General features: G+C 35.4%; 1 protein-coding gene across 5 annotated transcripts in view; it reads left to right on the plus strand.

The window, feature by feature from the left end:
* LOC119867493 overlaps positions 1–24,891 on the plus strand; it is a 680,463-nt gene that overhangs the window by 506,664 nt on the left and 148,908 nt on the right. For 2 of the 5 annotated variants that reach the window (XR_005383757.1, XR_005383756.1), the window contains exons 3-4: positions 9,651–9,746; positions 14,966–15,334. The gene's annotated coding sequence lies outside the window, so the exon portion shown is untranslated. Of the gene's footprint in view, positions 1–2,935; positions 2,955–9,650; positions 9,747–14,965; positions 15,335–24,654; positions 24,695–24,891 lie in introns of those variants that run through there. The other 3 variants (XR_005383759.1, XR_005383762.1, XR_005383765.1) reach the window with 3 other exon arrangements.

Here is a 24,891-nt window from a genome sequence, read left to right on the forward strand (position 1 = left end):
TGGCTAACATCACTCATCATCAGGGAAATACAAGCCAAAACTCCTATGAGCTAATATCTCATACCTGTTCAAATGGCTAAAATTAACAACACAAGAAACAACAGGTGTTAGAAAGGATGTGGGGAAGGGGAACCCTCTTTCACTGTTGGTAGGAATGCAAGCTGGTGTAGCCTCTCTGGAAAACAGTATGGAGGTTCCTCAAAATGTTAAAAACAGAACATACCCTATGATCCAGCAATTGCACTACTAGATATTTACCCAAAGGATACAAAAAGACAGATTCAAAGGGATACATGAACCCCAATGTTTATAGCAGCATTAACAATAGCCAAGCTAATGTCCATCAACTGATGAATGGATAAAGATGTGATATATATATATATATATAAAACTTGGCCATTAAAAAGAATGAAATCTTGCCATTTGCAATGACATGGATGGAGCTAGAGTGTATTATGCTAAGTGAAATAAGTCAGTCAGAGAAAGACAAATACCATATGATTTCACTTATATGTGTAATTTAAGAAAGAAAACAGATGAACATATGGGAGTGGGGAAAAGAAAAAAAGGAGAGGGAAACAAGCCATAAGAGACTCTTAATGATAGAGAAAAAACCGAGGTCAATGGAGGGAGGGGATGGGGGATGGGCTTGATGAGTGATGGGTATTTAGGGAGGGCACTTGTTATGATGAGCACTGGAGGTGGTAGATAAGTGATGCATCACTGAATTCTACTCCAGAAACTAATATTGCTCTGTATGTTAACTACTTAGAATTTAAATTTTAAAAATAAAAATAATTTAAAAAGAGAGGTGAGAACCAATCTGCTTCCAAGGATTGAGGAGTTTTGCAGGAGCCAATAGGTGCACACACCCCGTTAGTAGTAATTGTGATTATTTAAGAACAAAATAAAAATATTTTTTCTTTCAATTTATGTGTGTGTTATTTTGCAAAGAGTACTGAGTTGTTAAGACATAATATTTTTTAAGTTCTTTGAACCTTTACTGTTTAATAAATCAAACTATTAAGTATTTCCTTTGGCCTAGGGGCTCTGTGAAAAAAATACCAAGAAAGGTAGGGAATTCTGTCCTAATTCTTTATATATATTACATATATATAAATATATATCACTTCATATATATATTATTATATATTATATATATTATTTCATATATATATAACTTTGAAAACTGGTATTTAATATTATGAAAAAGTATCTAGAGTAAATAATACAAGCATCCAGAGAAGTTATTACTATAAAGAGCACTAATTACTGAGAACATGATTGTAATTAATACTACCTTCTTTTTAATACTTGAAAAACGTTGAAAGGTATAATATAACTTTAAATCTGGAAAGTCTCGGGAGAAAGTCAAACACTGACTAATACAACTGGTTTGTTTGTTTTTAAGATATTCTGGTTAAATATTTCTCATTAACCTGAGTGTTAATGAAAAATCCTATTTCAACTCTTTCTGAAAACTTAGAAACATGTTGGCCATCTTCTTTCTTGGTGGGCACAACTTGCTAAATATAATTAAATCTTCTTTTGGTGAATAAGTAATAGGAGGTTAAATCACTTGTCCAGGAGTTACAAACATAGCGATTGCTAAAACTGGCATCTGAAAACTAGACATTCATGCTCCAAGCACTTGAGTGATTAATAGGGTTCGGTAAGTTTAAGAAATATCGCATGTTATGTTTCACCTGAGTGACTCAATGTCCACGGACATATTAAAGACTGAGAAATTGTGCAAGAAAGAAGTTTTTAAATTTACTTTAACTCTGCATTTCCAAATTCATTTTTCCCCTATTAGTTGTGCTTTACTGTTTAAGGAGCTCAGGAGTCGGACTATCAGCTTCCGATTCTAGCTCAACTGCTTAGCAAGATCACATCACTTCTGAAATCTTCATTTTCCTCATCCATAAAATGGAAAATGCTTATGAGCATTGGATGAGAAAATGCATGTAAAGCACCCACTGAGTGATTAACAAATTTAGCTAAAATTGTTTTTGTTAGCATTCCTCAAATTTAGTGTTTGTACAACATAATTGAAAATGCCGTGGTAAATGTTCAGACAAAAGCATAAAAATGCATACACAAGTAATTGCCGCAGGTCTGTCACATGCCACTGAGAACACAAAATTTATTGTAAGGCTCTCAGGTAGCACATGTTTGTGGGAAAGATTATTTGGAATCCTGGCAAAGTCTGGAGTTTTCATTCAGGGATGAAGGACCAGACAGTGTTGTGGTCATTGCTGGGATTTGCTGATGTCTCTCTAGATGTCTGTAGGCACACAGATGGTCCATGGAAGGATAAAGGAAAAGCTGGTGCTCAAAGAGAGATAAAGAAAAGACAGAGAGAAAAGGGAGCACTGACTAGTGCTGCTCCTCTTACCACAGTGAGTGAAAAAAAAAATACCTTTCCATTAATTTCACCCCTTTCCTCAACTCACAAAGAGGAAAGATACTTTTTGTAGTGGTTACTGTTCCCAAAGAAAAATAAATCCTGTTCTCTTTCTTTGAAACAGAAAGTGGAGAATTATGTAGAGAAAATACCAGTTGGTTTTCTTTTAAAGTCTATGGTTAGGTGAAATTTTAAAAGAAGATAATGCAGAGTAAATGCAGCAGACTTCATTTAGGTTGGTGAATTAGAAAATCCCTAAGGAGATACCAGACAACTACTATTGCCATTTTCTACTTGTTTGTATAGGTATTACTTTTCTTTTTCCTTCATTTTTTTTAGAAAGAACTTGAGATGAATGATAGGAGAGGAACAGAGGGAGAGGGAGAAAGAGAATCTCAAGCAGGCTCCACACTGAATGCAGAGCCCGACACAGGCCTCCATCTTAGGACCCTAAGATCATGACCTGAGCCAAAATCAAGAGTCAGATGTGTAACCTACTGAGCCACCCAAGCACCCGTGTATAGCTGTGACTTTTCTATACAGCCAGGTATATTATATATTATTGAAGAACTTTACCTAAACATCAGTAACAACTTCATCACATTTATAAAGATGGAAAAATAGAAGATGTTATTAATATTAATATATGGTTGAGAAACAAATAGTTACACTTGACGGTAATACTGAATAAATTTTTTTTTGTCAAAAAAAGTAATGAAGTATTATGTTTTCTACAGCATACCTTGTCCACATGCTATCCTTTTTTTTAAATTTTTATAAATTTATTTTTTATTGGTGTTCAATTTGCCAATATATAGAATAACACCCAGTGCTCATCCCATCAAGTGCCCACCTCAGTGCCCATCACCCAGTCACCCCCACCCCCCGCCCACCTCCCCTTCCAGCCACATGCTATTCTATGATTAAGCTGTCTCTTCCATGCATTAGTCACACAGTTTATACCTGGATAGTTTTGTATGGCTCATCAAGAAATCTTTATGCGACACAGCATTACATAAGTAGGCCACCTGATATATTATTCCTTGTTATAAAAATGTTTATCTTTCCTGAATGCGATGATGAGCATTTGATTCATTTGTTCATGTCTCTCTGAGGATGATTTATCAATGTCAATGATACTTAGAGATCTGAGAGCAATTAATGTTGCTTCAAGTAAAGTTAATATGGCAGCGCCACTGGAGGCATCCAAGGAAAACATTGTTTCTTGTCTATTTAAGGTCACTTATTTTGTGACTAAAACTCTAACAGGTCAACCTCAAGAGTTTATTGTACTTTTGTGGACAAACTGGAAAAGGAATATGTAGCACCCACAAAAATCTATTTCCCCAGTTACATGTTACATTTATGCAAAATTAGCTAGAAGAGCCCAGAGGAGCCATGTAAGCCTGACCTCCTACTTATCCTTTCCTCTCGAAGCATGAAATAGAAGTTCAGTGTTTTATTTTGACACTACAGAACTTTAAAAGTACTATTTGTTGTGCAAATTAAAATGTGTGATTTGAACTATGACATGCTTCTAAATTCATCGGAATCATCAGATATTACGCCACCCTCTGATAATTCTCCCCTTTGATCAGATGAATCTCAAAACTGCTTTTCTAAAGTAGCTGCAGAAAAAAAGCAGCTCTTTCAGCAGGCTCTGGCTGCCTGCCCCACTGATGTGAGAGAGCGGATAAGCAGCCAGTGGGTAAAGAAGCTTCTCCTTGTAGGGCTGGGAGTATTAAACAGTTCTAGTGCCAAGTACAACCTCACCTAATCAGAAATTGGAATTTGGGGACACCTGGGTGGCTCAGTGGTTGAGTGTCTGCCTTCGGCCCAGGGCTTGATCCCGGAGTGTCGGGATCAAGTCCCAAGTTGGGCTCCCCGCTTGGAGCCTGCTTCTCCCTCTGCCTGTGTCTCTGCCTCTCTCTGTGTGTCTCTCATGAATAAATAAATAAAATCTTAAAAAAAAAAAAAAAGGGAAATTGGAATTTGATGAGATTACAAGGTGAGAAGACATGGCTCATGTTGATTTTTTTTTCCTGGGAAGTTGGTGTCACATGACTTTCATGGAAGAATAGTGATACCTATTCAATTTTTATTAAGGAAAAAAAATGCACTTATTGAATTCTTCTGACCAGTAGGAGATGTTTTAGTGTTTACTTTGCTAAGGCTGAAGAGATGTGAGCAATTGCTTTCACTTTCCCAAAAGATTAGTTCACGTTATTTCTTTTTCTTCTGGCCTTTCCTTCTTCCTTCCTTTGTTCCTTCTTTCCTTCCTTCCTCTTTTTTTCTGCTATGTGTTTCAAATTGCTTGTGCTTTAAAAATTGTCAAGGTATTAAGGAAAGTTGGCTCCATGCAGAAATAAAAATATATCTTTCTTAATGTCCAAAGAAATTGCGTTTATCTGTAGGCAAATACATAGAAGTCAGGTTTCTTTGACACTTAAAAAAAAAATAAAGGGATAAAACATTCAAATAGCATAAAGGGCTCCTGTGGCACTGTGTTATTACAGCATATTAATACAGAAGTCTTCAGAGTCTTAATTTCCTTGAGCAGCCCCTGTGAAAATTCATGCCAGAGAATGGGAAAGAAGGTTGGCAGCCAGAGAACTAGATGCCAAATGGCTCCTCACTGGCAGTGGCATCTGGATGGGAGGTTGGCCTGCCTCCGGGACTCTTGGCCAACAGCACTGTTGTCTATACAGACGGCTGTGTATCTGTTCAAGAGTCCAACAACTGTGTGTGTGTATTTTGGTAAGCTATTATTTCTAGGCCAAAGATTTCTGTGGCATTTTTGCATCTGTTGGCACCAATTCTATATTCAGTGCCTCCCCTCATTCCTACCCGCTGCTACATTTCAGTTTTCTGATCAAAATCATTGCACATAAGTGGAAATGCATTAGGAGGAGAAAAATGTGTTTCTGAAGATTTTTTTTTAAATCCCACAAAGCATATATAGGTATGGCATTGACATTACTCTGGATGGCTTGTCTTCCTTTCTACAGCCATGGAAAATGGAAAACAACCTATCTCAATGCAAAAATTCCCTTGATCCTTAGAGAATTTGGATAGAACCTAATTACAGAATGATCACAAATTACTTTAATCATCAGAAATACAATGGACCTTTAAGAAATTTAAAGTTAAGTTACTCTTTCAGTGTTTCCAGAGAAACAAAATTTTGTAATTTTATAAAACTGTAGTTACTGCAATATGATACCAACAATATGATTATCACACATCCAGTCAACTAGCTTGTGAAAGCCCTGCTTTATTGTGCAAGGCTATAAGCTTTTAAGGTTCAGTTGCCCCAAAGTAATTTGCTTTGAGGGCACTCCCATGTTAATGTAATTCAACCAACACCCATCACATGGACCATTTATTCAAAATCTAGGGAATACAAAGTCAAATAAGATCTGTCCCCCAAATTTTATAACTTTTCCCCTTTTGATGAAGAAAATTGAGAACAGACTTTTTTTTAAATATTTTATTTATTCACAAGAGATACAGAGAGAGAGAGGCAGAGACAGAGGAAGAAGTAGGCTCCATGCAAGGAGCCCAATGTGGGACTCAATTCCAGAACTCCAGGATCACGCCCTGAGCCTAAGGCAGGGCTCAACCGCTGAGCCACCCAGGTGTCCCAAGAACAGACTTTTAAACAAGTTACAGAAACACTGGGAAAAGGAGAAAAAAAGCTAAATGGAGGTCCAGATTACAATATGCCAAGAATGGGGCAATAAAGAAGTGAACCCTATATGTGCATATTTTACAGAAACATTCCAGTTGGGCTGTTTTAAAGCTGGAAGGGTTTGTGGAAATCCTGTAATCTAAATCATCTGCCTTTGGCTTAGGTCATGATCCCAGGGTCCTGGTATCAAGTCCAGCACCAGGCTCCCTGCTCAGCAGGGAGTCTGCTTCTCCCTCTCCTTCTGCCTCTCCCTTCTGTTCCTGCACACTGGCTCTCTCGAGCACTCTCTCTCTCTTGTTCTCACTCTCTCTCAAAATAAATAAATAAAATCCTTAATAAAATAAAAATCCTTTTATTTTTGATGAGGAAACTGATGGCTAGAGAGAGAAGTAATTTGATCAAGGTCACACAATAATTAGTATGAGGAGACAGATCTTGTTGCCACTCCTAGTAATTTTACACTTATGACATATTTAAAATTAAGTTTGCAGGGAAATCCTTGAAAATGGTATGGCATAATTTTGTAAGATAATAATAAACAGTGAACCAAGATTAGGGAATTGTTGTGTGATGAAAATGAGAGGTGGAATGAAGTTACTGCCATTACTGGCAGTTCTCTTTGGCTAGAGTGGCTAGGGCAGGACTCCCAGAGAGATCACTCAGAATCCGACCGTAGACATAGAAGTTAATTGTACAAAGGGTATCTGCTACAACTTTTCTCTCTGTCTATGGACTGTCACATCTCTGTGGAGAAAGCTGGTATGCACAAAAGCTTATAGGTGATTACAATGTTACCTCCATCCTCTAAGTGATCTTAGTGTCATAAAAAATGATCCCCACTCAGATCCACCACTTAAATGTTACCATCACTAATTTGTGACACTCTGGAAGAGATTGAGGGCTCTGTAGTCTGAAGTAGGGTGTTACAAGTGTATAAATAGTCATATTAAATTGAAGTTATCATATAAAATATGGTGTTGTCTACATTGGGCCCTCTCCAACTTGGTATTGAGCAAAATAATATTGTTTTCTGCGTTAAACTAGGTAATTAACATGTGATTGGTTAGAAGCAGGTTGAATTTGCTAATCAACACACAAAATCAAAGAGGCTGAACTACAAGAAGCACTTCTCTGTAACCTAAAAGAATGAGCAGATCTAAAGGGAAAAAAAAAAAAAAAAAAAAAAAGAAAGGAGGTCAGTCAACTACAAAAACAGAAAACAAACAAATAATCAAAGAGGTGTATATAGGCAGTGTTCATCCCGTAACCATACTAGACAAGGGTGCCCTGGTCAAAAGACCCACTGTTAATCATACTTCTTTTTTATTTTCTGGCATTTTGACATCTGAGGACTTGCTAATTCTTCTCATGGCTAGCTAATCCCTAGAGAGCAAAACAACTCAAGAAAACTACACTTCCTTATGCAAACCAAACCTAATCAAACCCCAAACCCCTAACTCCCTCCTTTGAGCTTTTACACTCTGGGCCACTGTCCACCCGCCCTGATCACTCCAGGGTTAGGTAGCAGACATGAGAGATAGCGCCTAAACCCCAGAGCCTGCTGAAATTATGAAAACAAATGAATCCTAAATCTGCTTATCCTTCCTCTTCCATTTCTTCCCTGGACAACCACAGTAAAGGCTCTTGCCCATGTTTTCCCCTTACTCCCTCTGCCTCCTGACCAACCCTGATGCCTCCCTCTACAGCCCCCCTCCCCTGCATAGCATGCTGTGCCTCCTATTTCTAGGGATCTGTGAATATAAAAATTCTTTCCTTCATAACAGTCACTTCCATGTCTGTGTGTCTTACCATACCCGATTAAAACAAATCCCAGGTACATTTTAAAACCACTATGCTGGTGCCGGTAGCAGTGAGCTAGCAAATCTCTATTAGCCTCTATTTGAACAATCTAAACACATAGCTATCTCCTGCTGTTTCCTGTCCCTTCTTATCCTTCTGCTCTAGTTCGGCATCTCAGGTAGCACGTCTATAGGGACAGAAGATCCTGGATTGGTCCTTATTATATTTCTCATTAACAATTTAATAAATTAGATGTCTAGGTTTCTACATCAATCTTGTGAATCCATTCCTGAAAGATCTGCTCTTGATCAGTTGACATCAGTCTTGTGAGCCTATATATTGAAGGTCATGGCCTACAGCCTTCCTTCTCAAACTATGTTCCTCAAACCAACAGTATCAGCATTACCAGGTAGCCTATTATAAATGCTGAATCAAATTCAGTATTATAGACCTACTGTATCACATCTGTATTTTAACAAGATCCCACATTTGTATGCAAATTAAATGTTGAGAAACACTACTCTAGAGCAGGGACAAGCATACTTTTTCTGGAAGGGACAAATAGCAAATATTTTTTTAGTTTTGCAAAATGTACAGTCTTTGTCGCAAGTACTAAACTCTGCCATTTTCATAAGAAAGTATGAAAACAAGACTGCGTTCCAAAAAAATTTTATGTATGGACACTGATATTTGAAAATTTTCATGTCACAAAAATTTTTTTAAATGTTTTTCAATCACTTTAAAATGTGAAAACCATTCCTAGCTTGCAAGGGCTCACAAAAATAGGTGGCAGGCCAGATTTTCCCACTGGCCATAGTATTCCTACCCTTGTTCTGGACTATGGTAGTTCTTCATAGTGAGGCATTCCGTGTTCACCTACCCCCAAATTCCCTGTGCCAAGTGAAACTTTTCATCCTTAAATGTCCAGAGATGGATCACTTTTTTGTTTTGAGCAAGCTTGATTAAATACAATTCCATTTTTTAATAATTAAAATTTTAAACTAAGACTTTATAGAAATAGGAATTCTAGAACATATATGTAGAAGTTAGTAGAGAGTGATCTACCTCCCCAATGGAACTATTTCATAATCTGGAATATCAGTGTTTTATTCAACAGGCAACTTCCAATTTATTTTATGTGGTTGCCTGGGTCATCTGGCCATGAAGAGCAATGAGGAAGTGATGAACCAGTGAACCCCCCTACAACCATGCACTCATATGCAACAAGAATGATCAAAGTGCACATAACCAAATACAGGAAGAAGGAGGCATAGAGTGCCTATTACCTAATTTTTAAGCTATGTTTATATGTGCCAAATGTCAGGAATATTCTGGCCTTTGATTTTCTGTCACCATTTGTGCAGCAGGATATCTACTTGGAAACAGGCCACAATCACCAGTCAGCCACCGAAATGGTCTGGCCACCTTCAGTGGGTTTTTTTTTTTTCCAATGAGATAAGGCAATTGACCCTGCAATTATAATTAGTGATATGAAGTGAGTTGGTGAATTCAGGATATCATTGTTTGAATTATTAGATATTTTTCTCTCTGATTGGATTAACTATGAAAGAAAAGGTTTTCAATCATGATTCTTTAAGTAGTAACTTCAGATAACTCTAAAACTTCTACATGTGATGCACTTCAATTTCTGGACATCCATTTCACAATATTAGTTCTATGGTCTGAAAGAATTTTAACTTTGTACATTAAATCTTACTACATAAATTTTTAATTTTGTGTTTTTATCTCCAGTTCTAAATCCTGGATATATATCAGAATCACCTGGGAACTTTATAAACATGCCAATACCCACGGGCTCTCCAAGACCAATAAAATGAGAATCTGGTGGTGAGTCCTGATATCTTTATATATGTATATATATAAAAATTTTCCCAGAATATTCCAGTATGTGGTGGTGAAAGCAACTGCTTTGGTGATGACCAAATAAGGGTATTAAACATTGCTATTTTTTCTGAAAGTCCTATATGACACATTTTTAAATTTTAAAAGTGAATTAGGTACACTATTACAAGAAAAAAATCATTCTGGCTCTTCAATCAGACAGCCTCTGACTACTTCCAGAATGTTCTTAGGTAAGTATAGATACAACCAAAGCTGTAAGCTTCCTTTATTTTCAGTTCTTTTTTATCTAGATTGGCTTTAGATATTGATAACGTGATCTAATAAGTACATATTCCCTAATGTCCTAGAAACATGGCAGGCTTTTAAAAAGATTTTATTTAGTTATTTATTTAGTTATTTAGTTATTTAAGAGAGATAGAGCGAGAACAAGCAGGAAAGGGAGAGAAGCTGATTTCCTACTGAGCAGGAAGCCTGACTCCGGCCTTAATCCCTGGACCCAGAGACCACAGTCTGAGCCCAAGACAGATGCTTAACCAAGTGAGCCACCCAGGCACCCTGAAATATGGCAGTTTTATTACTTCTCAACAGAAGTAATTGCACCATACTGTCTTCTGTGTTCTTCTGTCATTTTCATTCTCTGTTAGATGATTAATACCAAAATAAATATATACTAAATTATCAAAATGCTCTTGCTTTGATGTTTTTATTTTTGTTGTTTGTGCTTGATTTTTTACTATTTCAATTCTACTAGAATATGAGACTGCTAAATAAACAGTACACAGATCTGTCTCTACCATCACCCCAGAAGTTTTTGAAGTCATTCTTAGACAGATTTGGAGGGAAATAAGCTGCCCTCTTCTAGCCTCTACCCCACCCCATCAATTCCAACTTTTGTGCCTCTGAAAAACAGCTAAATAACTCAGAGTGGTACCTTGGGATATCTACTACCCAGGGATATCACTCATCTTTTCTCAGTGTTCAGTCAGGGATAAATGAATATTAAGTTTTGTTTTGTTTATATTAGAGTGTGCAAAGGAAAAAAGATAGTTGTCCTTAAAACATTTTATAATGTGAAACAGAAACTGAAGGCAACTTGAGTGTTCAAATTTCAAGCAGTTGTGTTAATAAATAAATTGTTAATTATTGAGCACTTTCAATGCTAAGCACCATAGTGGGGTGCTTTACCTATCTCATTTAACCCTCACAGTAACACTATAATATTCATTGGAAATGCTCCCATTTTATGTTGAGAAGCTGAAAATTTAGATTAAGTGACTTACTCAAACTCACACAGCTAGTCAGCAGGGCCAAGGTTTGAAAGTAGGTCAAACCTAAAGGTTTCCAAAACAATCCTAACCATCCTCTATACAAATCAAAACTGCAGTGAAGTCAAATAGTTTCCTTTATTATAACCTGAAGGAGAGAGAGAGAGAGAGAGAGAGAGAGAGAGAGAAGATGGGTTCTTCCCGTCATTCACACTTAGCTGGTCCATGCACACAATCTGACTCTTGGTTAATAATCAGTCAGCTCAGAGAGATATCACCTTCTGACCAATCTGTTTGTAACTGATCAGTTCAGGAAAAGCAATCAAGCTGGCAGCAGTTTTGAATAGCTGCCTCAGGAAGATGGTCTCTTCAGTTTAGAATTGAGACACACAGTTGGGAGGATTCACACTGCCAATGTTCTTGGGGGAAATATTCAGCTCCGAAAAAAAATCGATTAAAAATGTTTTAAATAAGTAACATCACCCTAAGTGTATATGTGTTTTATTGGTAATGAGCATTCCTTAATAGTTATTGTACATACATGTAAATGGATACAATGACCTTATGTATGTATGTGTATATGTGCACATACAGTGATTACTAGCAGGTGAGCATAAATTAAAGCAAGTGTGAACCCTGTCATTTTTTAGTCTTTTCTTCCACACCTGGTAGACTGAAAACCCTACAGGTCATTTTGTCAAAATACAATTTTGGTTCTGAAATAAAATAACAGAACAGAAACAATCTATTATAACTCACTGCCAATGTTGCCAGATAACTACAAAAAAAATAGAGTGTCTCAGACAGAAATATCAATAACTTTAATGTGTGCGATTTGTTAACAGGGAAGAAAACAAGCAAACTTGCTCTCCGCTGACTGTCACTAATATTTATTCGTCCAGTGACTGTTAATCAAACCAAGTTTACAGTCCCGTACAGCACCTGTCACAGGTGCTGATCATTAATCAGCTATTACGGCAGTTTATTCTGCTGCTGACAACTCGCAATTTTCCACTGATTCAGCTAGTTTGTCAGGTGGGAATTATGGCATAGCGCATGTGACAAAACACATCACCCTTTTTTTTTTTTTTTTTTGCATTTTCAGGCTTCTCTCTCCTGCTTTCTCCCCCTTTTTAGACAAACAATATCTGGGAACTCAGAAGTAATAAGGCGGAATGCATAATTAATTACCCAGCTTGCTCTAATTAGGGATGAATAAGTTGTGTCCCTCTCATCATCACAAATGTGGTGATGGGTAATACCAGTTTATGCTGTATTAACTGCAAATATGCAATCCTTCTGAGAGCACTTTTGTTGATGAATTTGATGAATGTGACAATAATTAGCAGAGACAGATGAGAGCTAAATTACTACTGACAATGTAATGCTATCCTGCTCGAGGGCCTGGGAACGTGGCAGGATAACATGGCAGGGACCTGGGCCTCGTTTCTAATTAATAGTCTTTTTTTTTTTTTCTTTTCCTTTTTTTTTTCTTTTTCTTTTTTCTTCTTTTTTTTTTTCTTTTTTGCCAGTGGGGGGAAAAAGGAGTAACGGTAATTGTTTTCGTAAAAGGCTGCAGGGAGTTATCAGGGTAATAAAGTTAATTAGCAGAACAAACATCCTTTTACTGCCTTACCAGTCTGAGGAAAAGAGGGTAATTCAAACTGCAGAAAGATATGACGAGATGGGATGATAAGAAAAGAAATTTTACACAGGAGGCCAACAGAGAAGAATGATTTTCTTCCTTCATTTCTTTAGCTTGATGCATGGGAAGAAATTAGACAGCCCCTTTTTTCAGTTCACAAAGTTGCTCATGTAAAGAACTTTATTGTTATGATTTTGAGTTTGGAATGTAAAGTTAACTTAGATCAAATTCTACTGTTTACTTCTTTCCTAGCTAGTGATAGTTTTGGTCAATTTCATCTTTATTCAGGTGACATTTTCTTAATATCTTAAGCATAGAAGTAAGTTCGAGCATTTGCCATCTTAAGAGATCACTTAGCCGCATTTTGTCCCACTGTTTCATAATCTGAATCTTTTGGGGAAAGTAAAAAACTGTTAAGTGATTTCCGCAAGTAGTTTCAGTTTATTCTTCTGTGTAAGTTAAAAAATTTAAATGAGATTTAAGAAATATACTATTTTTTCTATTTTCAGTCTCAAAAATCACCTTTATTAAAATTTGCAAACAGTGTTTTTCATTTCTGTTGTAGCTTTTTACATATACAAGTATCCAGTCAAAAAAGGTGAACAGTTTAATGAATCTCAGTTTTACATTAGATTTTTATTCAGTTCAGTTTCATTTAATTCACATTGCTTGACCTAGGTAGATACAACATAAAAGGAAAACACCCAAACATCTGAAGCTTTTGTAAGTTCATTTTCTCCCTTTAAAGATCATTAGTGGTTGGCTTTTTTTAAACATCAATGCTTGAAACATTTAATATGAAGTAAAATCAGAAAGTGTCTATGGATTTTCATTCCTTTTAGGCACGTTTTTTAAAAATTATTTTAAGCTTTTAAAAATCATTACATATCTCACAAGTTCTAATTCATGTTTACCATGCATACATGGTATATAAATGTGCACACATTTGTTTGTTGTCAGAGCTAAATGAAACAGCCTACCATAATGACTGTGTTTGATTCTAAAAATATAAGGAGTAAGTTAGCAGTAACTTGACTTCATGTTGGACAGTATGGCATCAGGTGACTTTCCAGCATTAGAATTCTCCATGGAGAAACTGCCACCAAACATGGGTAACACCTACCAAAATGGCCTTAACTTCTAATATCTACATTTTCAAAATGTCTTTGGGGACAAGACCAGAGCAGTGTGAAGGTAGAGGACATAACATTGAACTAAGCATCAGAACACTTGAGTTCTTCACTGGCTCTGACATCTGTATGATCATGAACATTTCCCGGTCTTGCCTCTGATCCTCAGTTTGCTCATCTATGAAATTTGGTACCTGCCCTCCCTACACCGTGGTTGTAGTTCTTTTGTTGACACACAAGACTTTCGGACTTTGGAAACCATGAGATTGACAATGAATATAGTGCCAATATGATCATAGTCTAGAAAAAATCATGAGAAATAATCTTGAGCTAACCCAGTTCCTTTTAATAGCCCTCTCATGTATCATCAGTCAGAAACCAGAGCTAAAAGATTTGACAAGAAGTTTTTATGATAAAAGGAATTGAAATCCAGCCTTACTTTGTGATTTTGCCACTGAATTATTCAGAAAAATTATCATTGTAAAAATGCCCCCAAATTCATCTGGTCAAGGCTACCCACCTTTTCAAGATTTTCTTAGTCTCTTGTTAGAAGACCCTATAAAGTCAAAATTAGAAGAAAACTAATCATTAGTTAACGTGGCAGAATTTTTTACAATTGTCAAGTGAACTTCCATTTGAAAATACCCAAGTTTCTCACAGACAGACAGGAAGACACGCACATACACCCCAAATTTAGATTGTTATATTTTGCCTTAGATCCTTAGGAATATTTTAAAGGTTTTTTAAAAAGATTTTATTTATTTATTTGAGAGAGAGAAAGAGTGTGAGCAAGAGTCGGCGGGGTGGGGGAGGCAGAGGGAGAAGCAGACTCCTCACTGAGCAGGGAGACCTACGTGAGGCTGGACCCCAGGACCCTGAGATCATGACCTAAGCCGAAGGCAGCCACTTACCTGTCTGAGCCACCCAGGTGCCCCAGCATTTTAAAGTCTACCGTATAACCATAGACCGTAGGAAAACTCTAGAAGTGAGAGAAGCACTGGATGCTACTTCTTATAACAATTTATAGCAACTTATAACAACTCTTACGTAGCTACTACGTGAAGTAAGAAATTATAATAAAAGATCACTTAGAGATAAAGAGGGACTGAGAAATTATGAAAGAAGTGACACTAAAATCCAAATGTATAATGTTTTTTTTTCTAGAAATCTGTTGGAAATCCTATTGTGAGAGAGGGATTAAAAGGGAGCATGTTTGTTTTGTCTTCTTTGAGACCTGCACTGAATTTATTGAATATTCTGGTCTTTTCCTCTCCAGCCACTATCTCCTTCATTAGACCATAAGGTATGTCCTTTTTGAAAAGTAATGGAGTCCAGTCAACTGAACTTCATTGATCTGCAAGGACTGCTGAAAATTTAAAAACTTGCTATGGGATTCTGACATGCCAGAAGCCACTAGAAAAAGGATTTTGATATTCAGAACCTCATTAAGAGGTTCCCCTCATCTTTGGATAGAGACCAAAATGATACTTTCAAGTCCTCATCTTTGGATAGAGACCAAAATGATACTTTCAAGTAAGTAATAATTTCCAACTTAGCCTACTGGGTGAGCTAAAAATGCGTAGGGAGAAAAATTGTCGAAATTAGTTTCACCAATAGATATTGTAAGCACTGGATGCATGTACTGTTGGTATTATTATGAATATTCAGAAAAATTAATTCTTTCTTTTCCTTTTTTACTCTAAATCCCTTGGCCATTGTTTTAGAGACTATTTTGACAAATTCTTAGTTCTTGAGGACTCGGGGGCCTGTTTGCTTCTTATATGAATGAAGAAGAGTGTTAGGTGGTTAAATAATTACAAAGGACTAAAAATAAGCCATAGTTTATTTTTTCAGATTTTGAATTACAAAATTATTTAAATGTCTCTAATCGAAGTACTACATTACTATGTAATGGCATTACAATACTGCTTAATGACATTAGGAAACTGCATGCAAAAAAATATTTGTACACAAGGTGGTGATGTTAGCAACCAACTACAGTACTTTTATTCCACAATAAATAACAACAGATTATCTTCCCTGAGTGATCTCCAAAGGGTCTGTTCTGGTTTTCATATAATGATGGTATGTAAGGGCATAGAACACATAGGAAACCTATTATCACATGCCATTAAAGTAACAGGGAAAGAAAAGAAAGGGGGAAAAAATCACCAAAAAATACAGTTACATTTACATCTAATTAGAATTCAAGTATCTAGATTTTAATACCTTTTAAGAAATTTCTGTTGGCACCTTTTTGGATAGTTAATTCCAAAGTTCAGATCCTAAATGTAAAATTGTTTCTTCAGTTCTAATAAACTGTTCCCACTTCTCAGAAAGATTTCTTTAGAAAGCCTTAACCTCACAACCTCCTCCTTCACTTACAATTTTCCTTATCCCAATCCTGACGACAGTATTGATCCATGGAGGGCAATGTCCTTCCCTCTATTCATGTCTCTTGCATATAAATTCAAGTTTTTAGATTTATGCTAGCATAATTCAGAATGACTAAAAAGTGAAGCTGGTAAAAATAACTCACAAACCTTATTTCTCATGAAATGTTGGACTTATAAACCTTATCATCAATTTTAAAATGTAAATAATATGTGCTGACACTTAAACTAGTTTGTGTATTGGTACATTAATAACGTCCTCCAAGACATCGGTAACTGATTTTATTATTTAACCCCCCAAATCCAACTATTTATTATAGTTAAATATAGTTATTCTTAAATACTTTTTTAAAAAAGTAAATGATGACATCAGCAGGAACACAGAACTTGTTGGTTACAAGGTGGAACACTTGTGTGCCATGAATCAAAAGGTAGGCTGATGTGTTTTCAATTTTAAGATTTTTCTCCCAAGATGAAAAGAGCAGAAGTTGTCATTTGCAAGCTAGAAAGCAAAATATCTGTTCTTGAATTATCTGAGGATGAGTCAGAAACTTAAGCCCAAAGAAAAGTAATAAATAATGACAACAGATGTTTGTAAACCTGTGCTCCCCTGTTCGGTGTTTCTACGTGTTGTTTTGCCTTGATGTGCTGTCAGCCGCCTCTCACCTGGGAGTAGTGATATCTTATCAAAGCCCAAACAGTTCCTCTTCACAACAGACAGATAATAGTGCCTTTCAATTTATCATACTGGAAGTCTAAAAGAACCATGGGAACGATTGGTCAGGTGACAGCTTGATGGACAGTTTGACAGCCCTTAAAGCATCATGGGAAATGGTTGTCACCTGATTTTTCAGAGTGACCAGGGAGATAACCTTCAGAATGATGAGGAAAACAAAAATCTGAATATTTGTATAAGATCCAGTGGCAGCATCAATGTTCACTTAAGTGATAATAGGTATGAATTTAGATTACTGGAAATGTGATTATCAAACCTGAGGGCTCTCTCCAAGTCCAGAAGTGCCCTTCATCTCTTTAGATGCCTTTTACATTTTTATTCAAATGTCATTTGAAAACCATATACATCATATAGGGCTTTTGATTTTAAAAAGACACAATAAAAGATATTATTTAACCACAGGCTAAATATATTAGCTGACCATTAACATTCCCCAGCTTTGAAATCTACTTTCCTTTTGACAAATCTGTGAACACCTTTTCCTAAATATAGTTTGCACACTGCAGTTCTAATTAGAAAGGTGGTCATAAAGAATCAGATGTGTCAAATTTTATACTCTGGGCTAACTCAACCTCATGAAGATCAGTAGAGCCTTGGTGTGAGAAATAAAATAAGAGAAATCGATCTGGAGATCTTTGGCACAAAAAATGTTTCAGTTTGTATTTATTCATTCATACACCAACAAACGGGAATGAGGTACTACCCACAAGGGTCTCTGCTGGATGTATAAAGATGAGAAAGATAAAACTCCAGATTCAACTTGCTTACAGTTTAAGAGTAAGGATAGTTTTAAATTAATAGTAGATAGCAAAAGAGACCAAGAGATTCATCCAAATCTTCTAGTTGTTGAGGCTTACCCACAGCCCCTTACAAAGTTGTCTCTGCGTGTGTTCTTTTATGTATTGCATGTGCAGTTTGCAGTAGTTTTATGGCTTAATCAGAAGAAATTTGGCCTCAATATTGAGATTCCAAAGAAAAAAATAAGCACTCCTTGTTTATATATTTTTTGTCTCACAAGTTGAAAGATGATTCTGGAAGTAGTAGGGAGATAAATGAGATTTGAGTTGCAGTTCCTATCGTTGAGGAGGACTCTAGACATCCCAAACTTCAGTCCCTTAGATATTTCATCTGCTTTTTTCCCCAGAACAGATACTTAATAAGTTTCTATTTTAAAATAATATCTAACATACAGAAAAGTTATAAGAATAGTGCAAAGAACTCGTTTATGAATATTATCCAAAATTCACCAATTGTTAGGATTTTGCCACCTTTGTTTTTATCACTCCTATTCTCTTTCTTGCTCTTTCCCTCCACACATCTTCCCTTCTTCCTTCCTCCCTCTCTTACTTAGCTATCATTTTAATATTATATTTTTCTGTTTTTCAGTAATTTTATAGAGGGAAATGAGATTAGATTTACATCTGATTCATCTTAATTCTCCTTCATAAAATCTAGCAACTACTTTGTATATGCTTACTAAATATATATGTGGATGAGTGAACAAATGACAAATAATAATCAACCTAACCTAATCTTTGACCTTTTAGATGTGTTTATACATAAATTTAAAAGGCATTATATTATTTGTCTAAAATATGTGTGATATTTTACAAAATACAAATCTTCCCTTAATGAAGTCTGGTCAATAAAGATTTAATAAAAACAAATAAATAATACAATAAAATGAAAATATTACAGTAAAATGTCAAGTGACTCTCCAAAGGAAGTAAAAGATAAAAGTTTCAGGTGCTGCTGGCCCTTTGTGTGAGACAAATAGACCAACTATAGATGCTGGACAAAAAGCAGGGATTTAAACAAAAACTGTCTTTCTGAAAAACCCTCTGGCATCATTGTTGAAACTGGCACCATTTGGCTGCTTGACACTTTTGGGATAACACTCCGCTTTCACAAATTTTGATGCTTTGGATTCACATTCCAACATGATTTTCCAAAGACAAGCCAGACAAATTGTGAGAACACCCTCAGTGTTTTCCAGGGATCTGAAAAGCCAGTAAAAAATTTAAATGACTATTAAAACAAAATGTTCTCCATGTAATTCTTCACAAGAAGATACATGATTCAAAAAAAAATTTAATGAAGCCAAAGTTTGCAAATGCAAAGCAAAATACTTTTGAGTGCCATATGCAAATGTAAACACTTAGAGACTGATAAAAACACATTTTGCTTATTTCCAATTGGGAAGGCGAGATGTGGGAGGAAGATTTGTAATAACTGGTACATGGACAAGGTCCAAGTGCTGCAGAATAACTGAATTCAGAATCAGATCTGGGGGTTAAAATGGTTTTCCTTTCCTTGTTGAAATAAACCCATGGAGCATCAGGTCATAACAGGTCCCAGATGTAGTCCCTCGCTCACACGATGCGAATTAAGTTTCATTGTTAACAACTAATGTAGTCGTTTAAGCCAACTAAATAAAAGAAGCTAAATATAAAGCCAGAACCAAAGTCTTATAACATTTTTCACAGTAATGCCAAAATTGGTGGTCGGGAAAAGTTAGAATAAATACTGGTATTGAGTTTTCAGCCAGACTAAAATTTTTGGAGAAAGACAACTTCAGACTAAAAATTTCACAAAAAGAAAAAAAATTATCAGTGAAGTCGTAAAACTATTTTAAAATGATTGACATGCACTTGCCCATTATGCATTTCAACATATAAAATTAGCTTGATGGTTAAGCAGCATTTTGAAGAGACAAAAGTCTTAAATTATTGGCTAATGTAGGTTATACGAATCATGGACTTTTAAAAACATATAAGATTGGTGTATAAAATTTTACTTGAAGTGTATAAAATTACTTGAAGTGTATAAAATTGATGATCTTTTAGCTCAAAACATTAAATACCACTGTTTGGATTCTTCTGCTATGGTGCGACAGGATCTCTGGTATGAGGCGTGAAGGGAATTTTGAGTTTTACGACCAAAATTAGAAAATTAAAGTTATTTCTGTTCGCTCTTTCTTCTTTCAAGCTATGTCCATTACACTTCAAATGTGGGAAATTCTGGATTCATTTTCCCTTATTTTTCTGACTGAAGGCTTGTTAGAGAAGTAAATGCGATGATTTATTTTAAAGACATTTAGAAAAGCCATCTAATTTCCTTAATGCCAAAAAGGAATCACTGAAAAATCATACCTCAAGTCACTCTTTTGTTATTTTCACAACTTCTTAACAGCTAACAAGGTTTGATCTTTGTTCATTTTTTTCTTTGTTCATTTTTTGATAAAAAATATAAAAATGCAGAAAAAAGGAAATATGGTGGCATATCACACTAATACTATTTTAAACATTTGCCACTCAATGACTTAAGCTAAATATTTACCTTTCTAAGACCATGTCTTGAATGTAAAAAGGGAATTGATTCTAGTTTTTTGTCTATTTCTTGGAGTTCTGATTAGTGATTATTCAGAGGTTTATGATAAACTTTCTGAACCTTGCATATACTGAATAATGCTGGGATTATAAAAACCACCTTACATGGTTCAACTTTCACTTCTACCTATCAACTTTCATTCTCACAAATTCTCTTTTTGAAGGTTGTAAGAAGAAAATACATGAAGTTAGATTTAAACTAATTCTTAAAACCCAAGTGGTGTTAGTATGTACATTAGTACATTTATTTTGGCTGTAACTATATGGAGTGAAAAACAAAGTGGAAAATGAAATTATTGTTCAACTAATTGATTATTTTGTTTACATTATATCATATTAACAGTTTAACTTTTTCTACTGAGAATACTTAACTGGCAGTTGTGTTGGAATTTGATAGGTGCAGCCATAGTGTTTTAACAATCAAGCACCAATGTTTTCCATTATTTATTCTCCATGGCATATTAAACCCACTATTTTCTTTCTAGCCTTACAGTTAATAGAGAAGAAATGAACATCATTACTTTCCACCCTTGTCAAGTTCCTTATCTGTTATATTTGAAATTGACTCTCCTCTTCTCTCAAAGAAAGTTTAATTCTTTGTTATTTTTTTCCTTCACCATCTTAGAAAGCTTACAGTTCTGTGAGACTCAGCTTCCTCAACTGTAAAGTGGAAATAGTTATATTTACCTGTTAGATTTGTTCTGAAGACTAGAAATTATTGCAAATAACTGCATAGTATCTTCTGTAACAGTCTGCTCTCAATGAGAACTAATTCCCTTCTCTTTGATTACATTGGAATACTTATTTATTGACTTCTGTCAAAAGATAGATTACTCAATGTCTTAACCCTTTTTCCTCAATTACACTGAAGCAAAAATCAATATGTCAGAAGGTGCTAATCCTTCTGCTGGGATGATTCATTAAAGGAATTCAGCAAAAAAAAATAATTTTAAATTATAAGACCAAACATTGACAATGTTCAGAAAACACAATTCTTTCCCAAAACAGGAAAAAAGATTATTTGCCTACCTTAGTAAAAGTAAAATGAAATTTCCCCTCAACTATTTTTCTTTATGAATCCATGAAGCAGAAATAGAAGAATATTTAAATTGTCCAGTGTTTATATAGATATCTAAAAACTTCAAAAGATATACAAGGTATTGTTCATATTTTGTTACTATGAAATCAAGGAGGGAGCTATCCTCAAAACAATAACAACATAACAAATGCTTATTCGGTGGCAGGCATTGCATGCAACTTTCAACTACTTGGATTATGATTTAATCCTCAAAACACTATTGAAGTAGATATTATTATTATCATTATCATTGTCATTATCATTATTATTCTCACTGTACAGATGAGAAAGTTGGTCATGGAGAGAGTTAGCAGCCTGGTCAAGGTTATAGAGTCTGTAAGTGTTGGGATTGAAATCCCAAATGATTTATATAGAACTCACTATGCTTATTTGGACATGAGCTTTAAAAGAGCAGTCCCTCTATTCTTAAGAAAAGAAAGAAAATCTAAAGTGTGATGTAACGATTTCTTTACCTTTCATCTCTTAGGCGATAGTAAAATCTAATTCTAAATATTTAAAGCATTTTTTAATATTTTAGTTCCCAAATTTTGTTGGCCTTAGAAACCATTTATGCTCTTAAAAATTATTGAAGACCCCAAAGAGCTCTTGATTATGTAAGTTGGATCTATCAATAATTGTTCTCATTCATTTGGGGAATATAAATAATAGTGAAAGGGAATATAAGGGAAGGGAGAAGAAATGTGTGGGAAATATCAGAAAGGGAGACAGAACGTAAAGACTGCTAACTCTGGGAAACGAACTAGGGGTGGTAGAAGGGGAGGAGGGCGGGGGGTGGGAGTGAATGGGTGACGGGCACTGGGGGTTATTCTGTATGTTAGTAAATTGAACACCAATAAAAAATTAAAAAAAAATAATTGAAATATTAGAAATTGAAACAGAGGAATTTTTAAAACACTTAACAATTTTAAAATAACAATAAAGAATTCATTATATGTGAACATTAATATTTTTAAAGTTTTTATTTAAATTAGTGTAATATTGATTTCAAGAGTAGAATTTAGTGATTCATCACTTACATAAAACACCCAGTGCTCATCACAAGGGTCCTCTTTATTTTTTTTAAAGATTTTATTTATTTATTCATGAGAGACAGAGAGAGAGAGAGAGAGAGATAGGCAGAGACACAGGCAGAGGGAGAAGCAGGCTCCATGCAGAGAGCACTGACGTGGGACTTGATTCCGGGTCTCCAGGATCACGGCCTGGGCTGAAGGCGGCGCTAAACCACTGAGCCACCCGGGCTGCCCAAGGGCCCTCTTTAATATCCATCACCAATTTAGCCAATCCCGCATCCACCTCCCCTCCAGCAACCCTCAATTTGTTCTCTATAGTTAAGAACCTCTTAGGGTTTGCCTTCCTCTCTCTCTTTTTTTCCCCTCCCCTATGTTCATGTTTTGTTTCTTAAATTCCATATGTAAGTGAAATCATATGGTATTTGTCTTTCTCTGACTGATTTATTTCACTTAGCATAATACATTCTAGCTCCATCTATGTCATTGCAAATGGCAGGATTTCATTCTTTTCTATGGCTAATATTTAATTATATATATATATATATAATATATATAATATATATTTATTCTTCTTTATCCATCCATCAGTCAACAGACATTTGGGCTCTATCCATAATTTGGCTATTGTTGATAATGCTGTTATAAACATCAGGGTGCGTGTACCCCTTTGAGTCAGTGTTTTTGTGTCCTTTGGGTAAATATCTAGTAGTGAAATTCTGCATCATAGAGTAGTTCTATTTTACCTTTTTGAGGAACCTCCACACAGTTTTCCAGAGTGGCTGTACCAGTTTGTATTCCCACCAACAGTGCAAGAGAGTTCCCCTTTCTTCATATCCTTGCTAACACCTGCTGTTTCTTGTGTTGTTAATTTTAGCCATTCTTTCAGGTGTGAGGTGGTGTCTCACTGTGGTTTTGATTTGTATTTCCCTGATAATGAGCAATGTTGAGCATCTTTTCATATGTCTGTAAGCCATCTGAATGTCTTCCTTGGAAAAAATGGTCTATTCGTGTGTTCTGCTCATTACTTAACTGGATTATTTGGTTTTGGGGTATTGAGTTTGGGAAGTTTTTTATAGATTTTGGATACTAATCCTTTATCAGATATGTCATTTACAAATATTTTCTCCCATTCTGTAGGTTCCTTTTAATTTTGTTGATTGTTTCCTTTGCTGTGCAGAAGCTTATTATCTTGATGAAATTCCAGTAGTTCATTTTTGCTTTTGTTTCCCTTCCCTCTGGAGACCTGTCTAGTAAGTTGCTTCAGCCGAGGTCAAAAAGGTTACTTCCTGCTTTCTCCTCTGGGATTTTGATGGTTTCCAATAACTATTATAGTTATTTCATGAAAAAAAGTGGCATTACTTTACATTTTTTCAAATTCTATATCTGGCTTCAGATATATCTGAATGCTCGTATCTGCTTCTGTACTCAATCTGTTGTGATTTTGAAGTACATCAAGAAAATCTAGCCTCTTATAAATGTGTAGTTGGAAAAAGGAAGAGTATTTTAATAGCCTTTTCAGATAATTATGCATATTATTCTTTCATGTAACACCAAAACTTGAAAAATGTATTTTAAAGGTTAGCTTCAAAATGGAATTTGGAACAATTATCAGTGGACTTTTTGCACATTGTTATATTAAAATCCATTGGTTTATTTGCACTTTGACTAGATCTTTTACCTACACATGGTTTTGAAATATCATAATAGTCTTTTGGAAAATATTAGTTCACTTCAAAACTTGCAAATGTTGACCCATTTCATAATGCAGTATTTAAAAATCAAATCACATTGATTAATATCACCACTGATCTTATCAGAAAATTAGTTTGCAACTCAGTCATAGTGCAGTAGTTCACTCCCTTATCTATGGGGGATATGTTCCAAGATTCCAATATCCTCAGGACATGCCTAAAACCAGGACAGAACCGAACCCTATATTGTCCATGTTTTTTTTTCTATACATACATACTTATGATAAAGTTTAATACATAAATTAAGCATAGTAAGAGATTAGCAACAGTAACCAATAATAAAATAGAAAAATTATAACAATATGCTCTAACAAAACTTATGTGAATGTGTTCTCTCTCTCACAAAATCTTACTTTACTGTATTCACCCTTCTTGTGATGATGTAAGATGAAAAAATGCCTACCTAATGAGATGAAGTGCAGTGAATGATGTGGGCATTGTGATGTAATGTTAGGCTACTATTGACCGGATATATTGAAAGAGGATCATCTGCTTTCAGACCTGATTAACCACAGGTAACTGAAACCAGGGAAAGCAAACCCCAGATAGGGGGACTACTGTAGTGCTTTTGTTGAGACAACCATCTTACTTCATTACACAGCAGAGTGCTTTATGTATATTTCCTATTTTGTTTTTGTTTCACAGAATATTTAAAAAGACATGTCCTTGGGGTGCCTGGGTGGCTTAGATGGTTAAGCATCTGCCTTCAGCT

The sequence above is a fragment of the Canis lupus genome, chromosome 34 (genome assembly GCF_011100685.1).
Source record: "Canis lupus familiaris isolate Mischka breed German Shepherd chromosome 34, alternate assembly UU_Cfam_GSD_1.0, whole genome shotgun sequence".
Taxonomy (NCBI): Eukaryota; Metazoa; Chordata; class Mammalia; order Carnivora; family Canidae; genus Canis; species Canis lupus.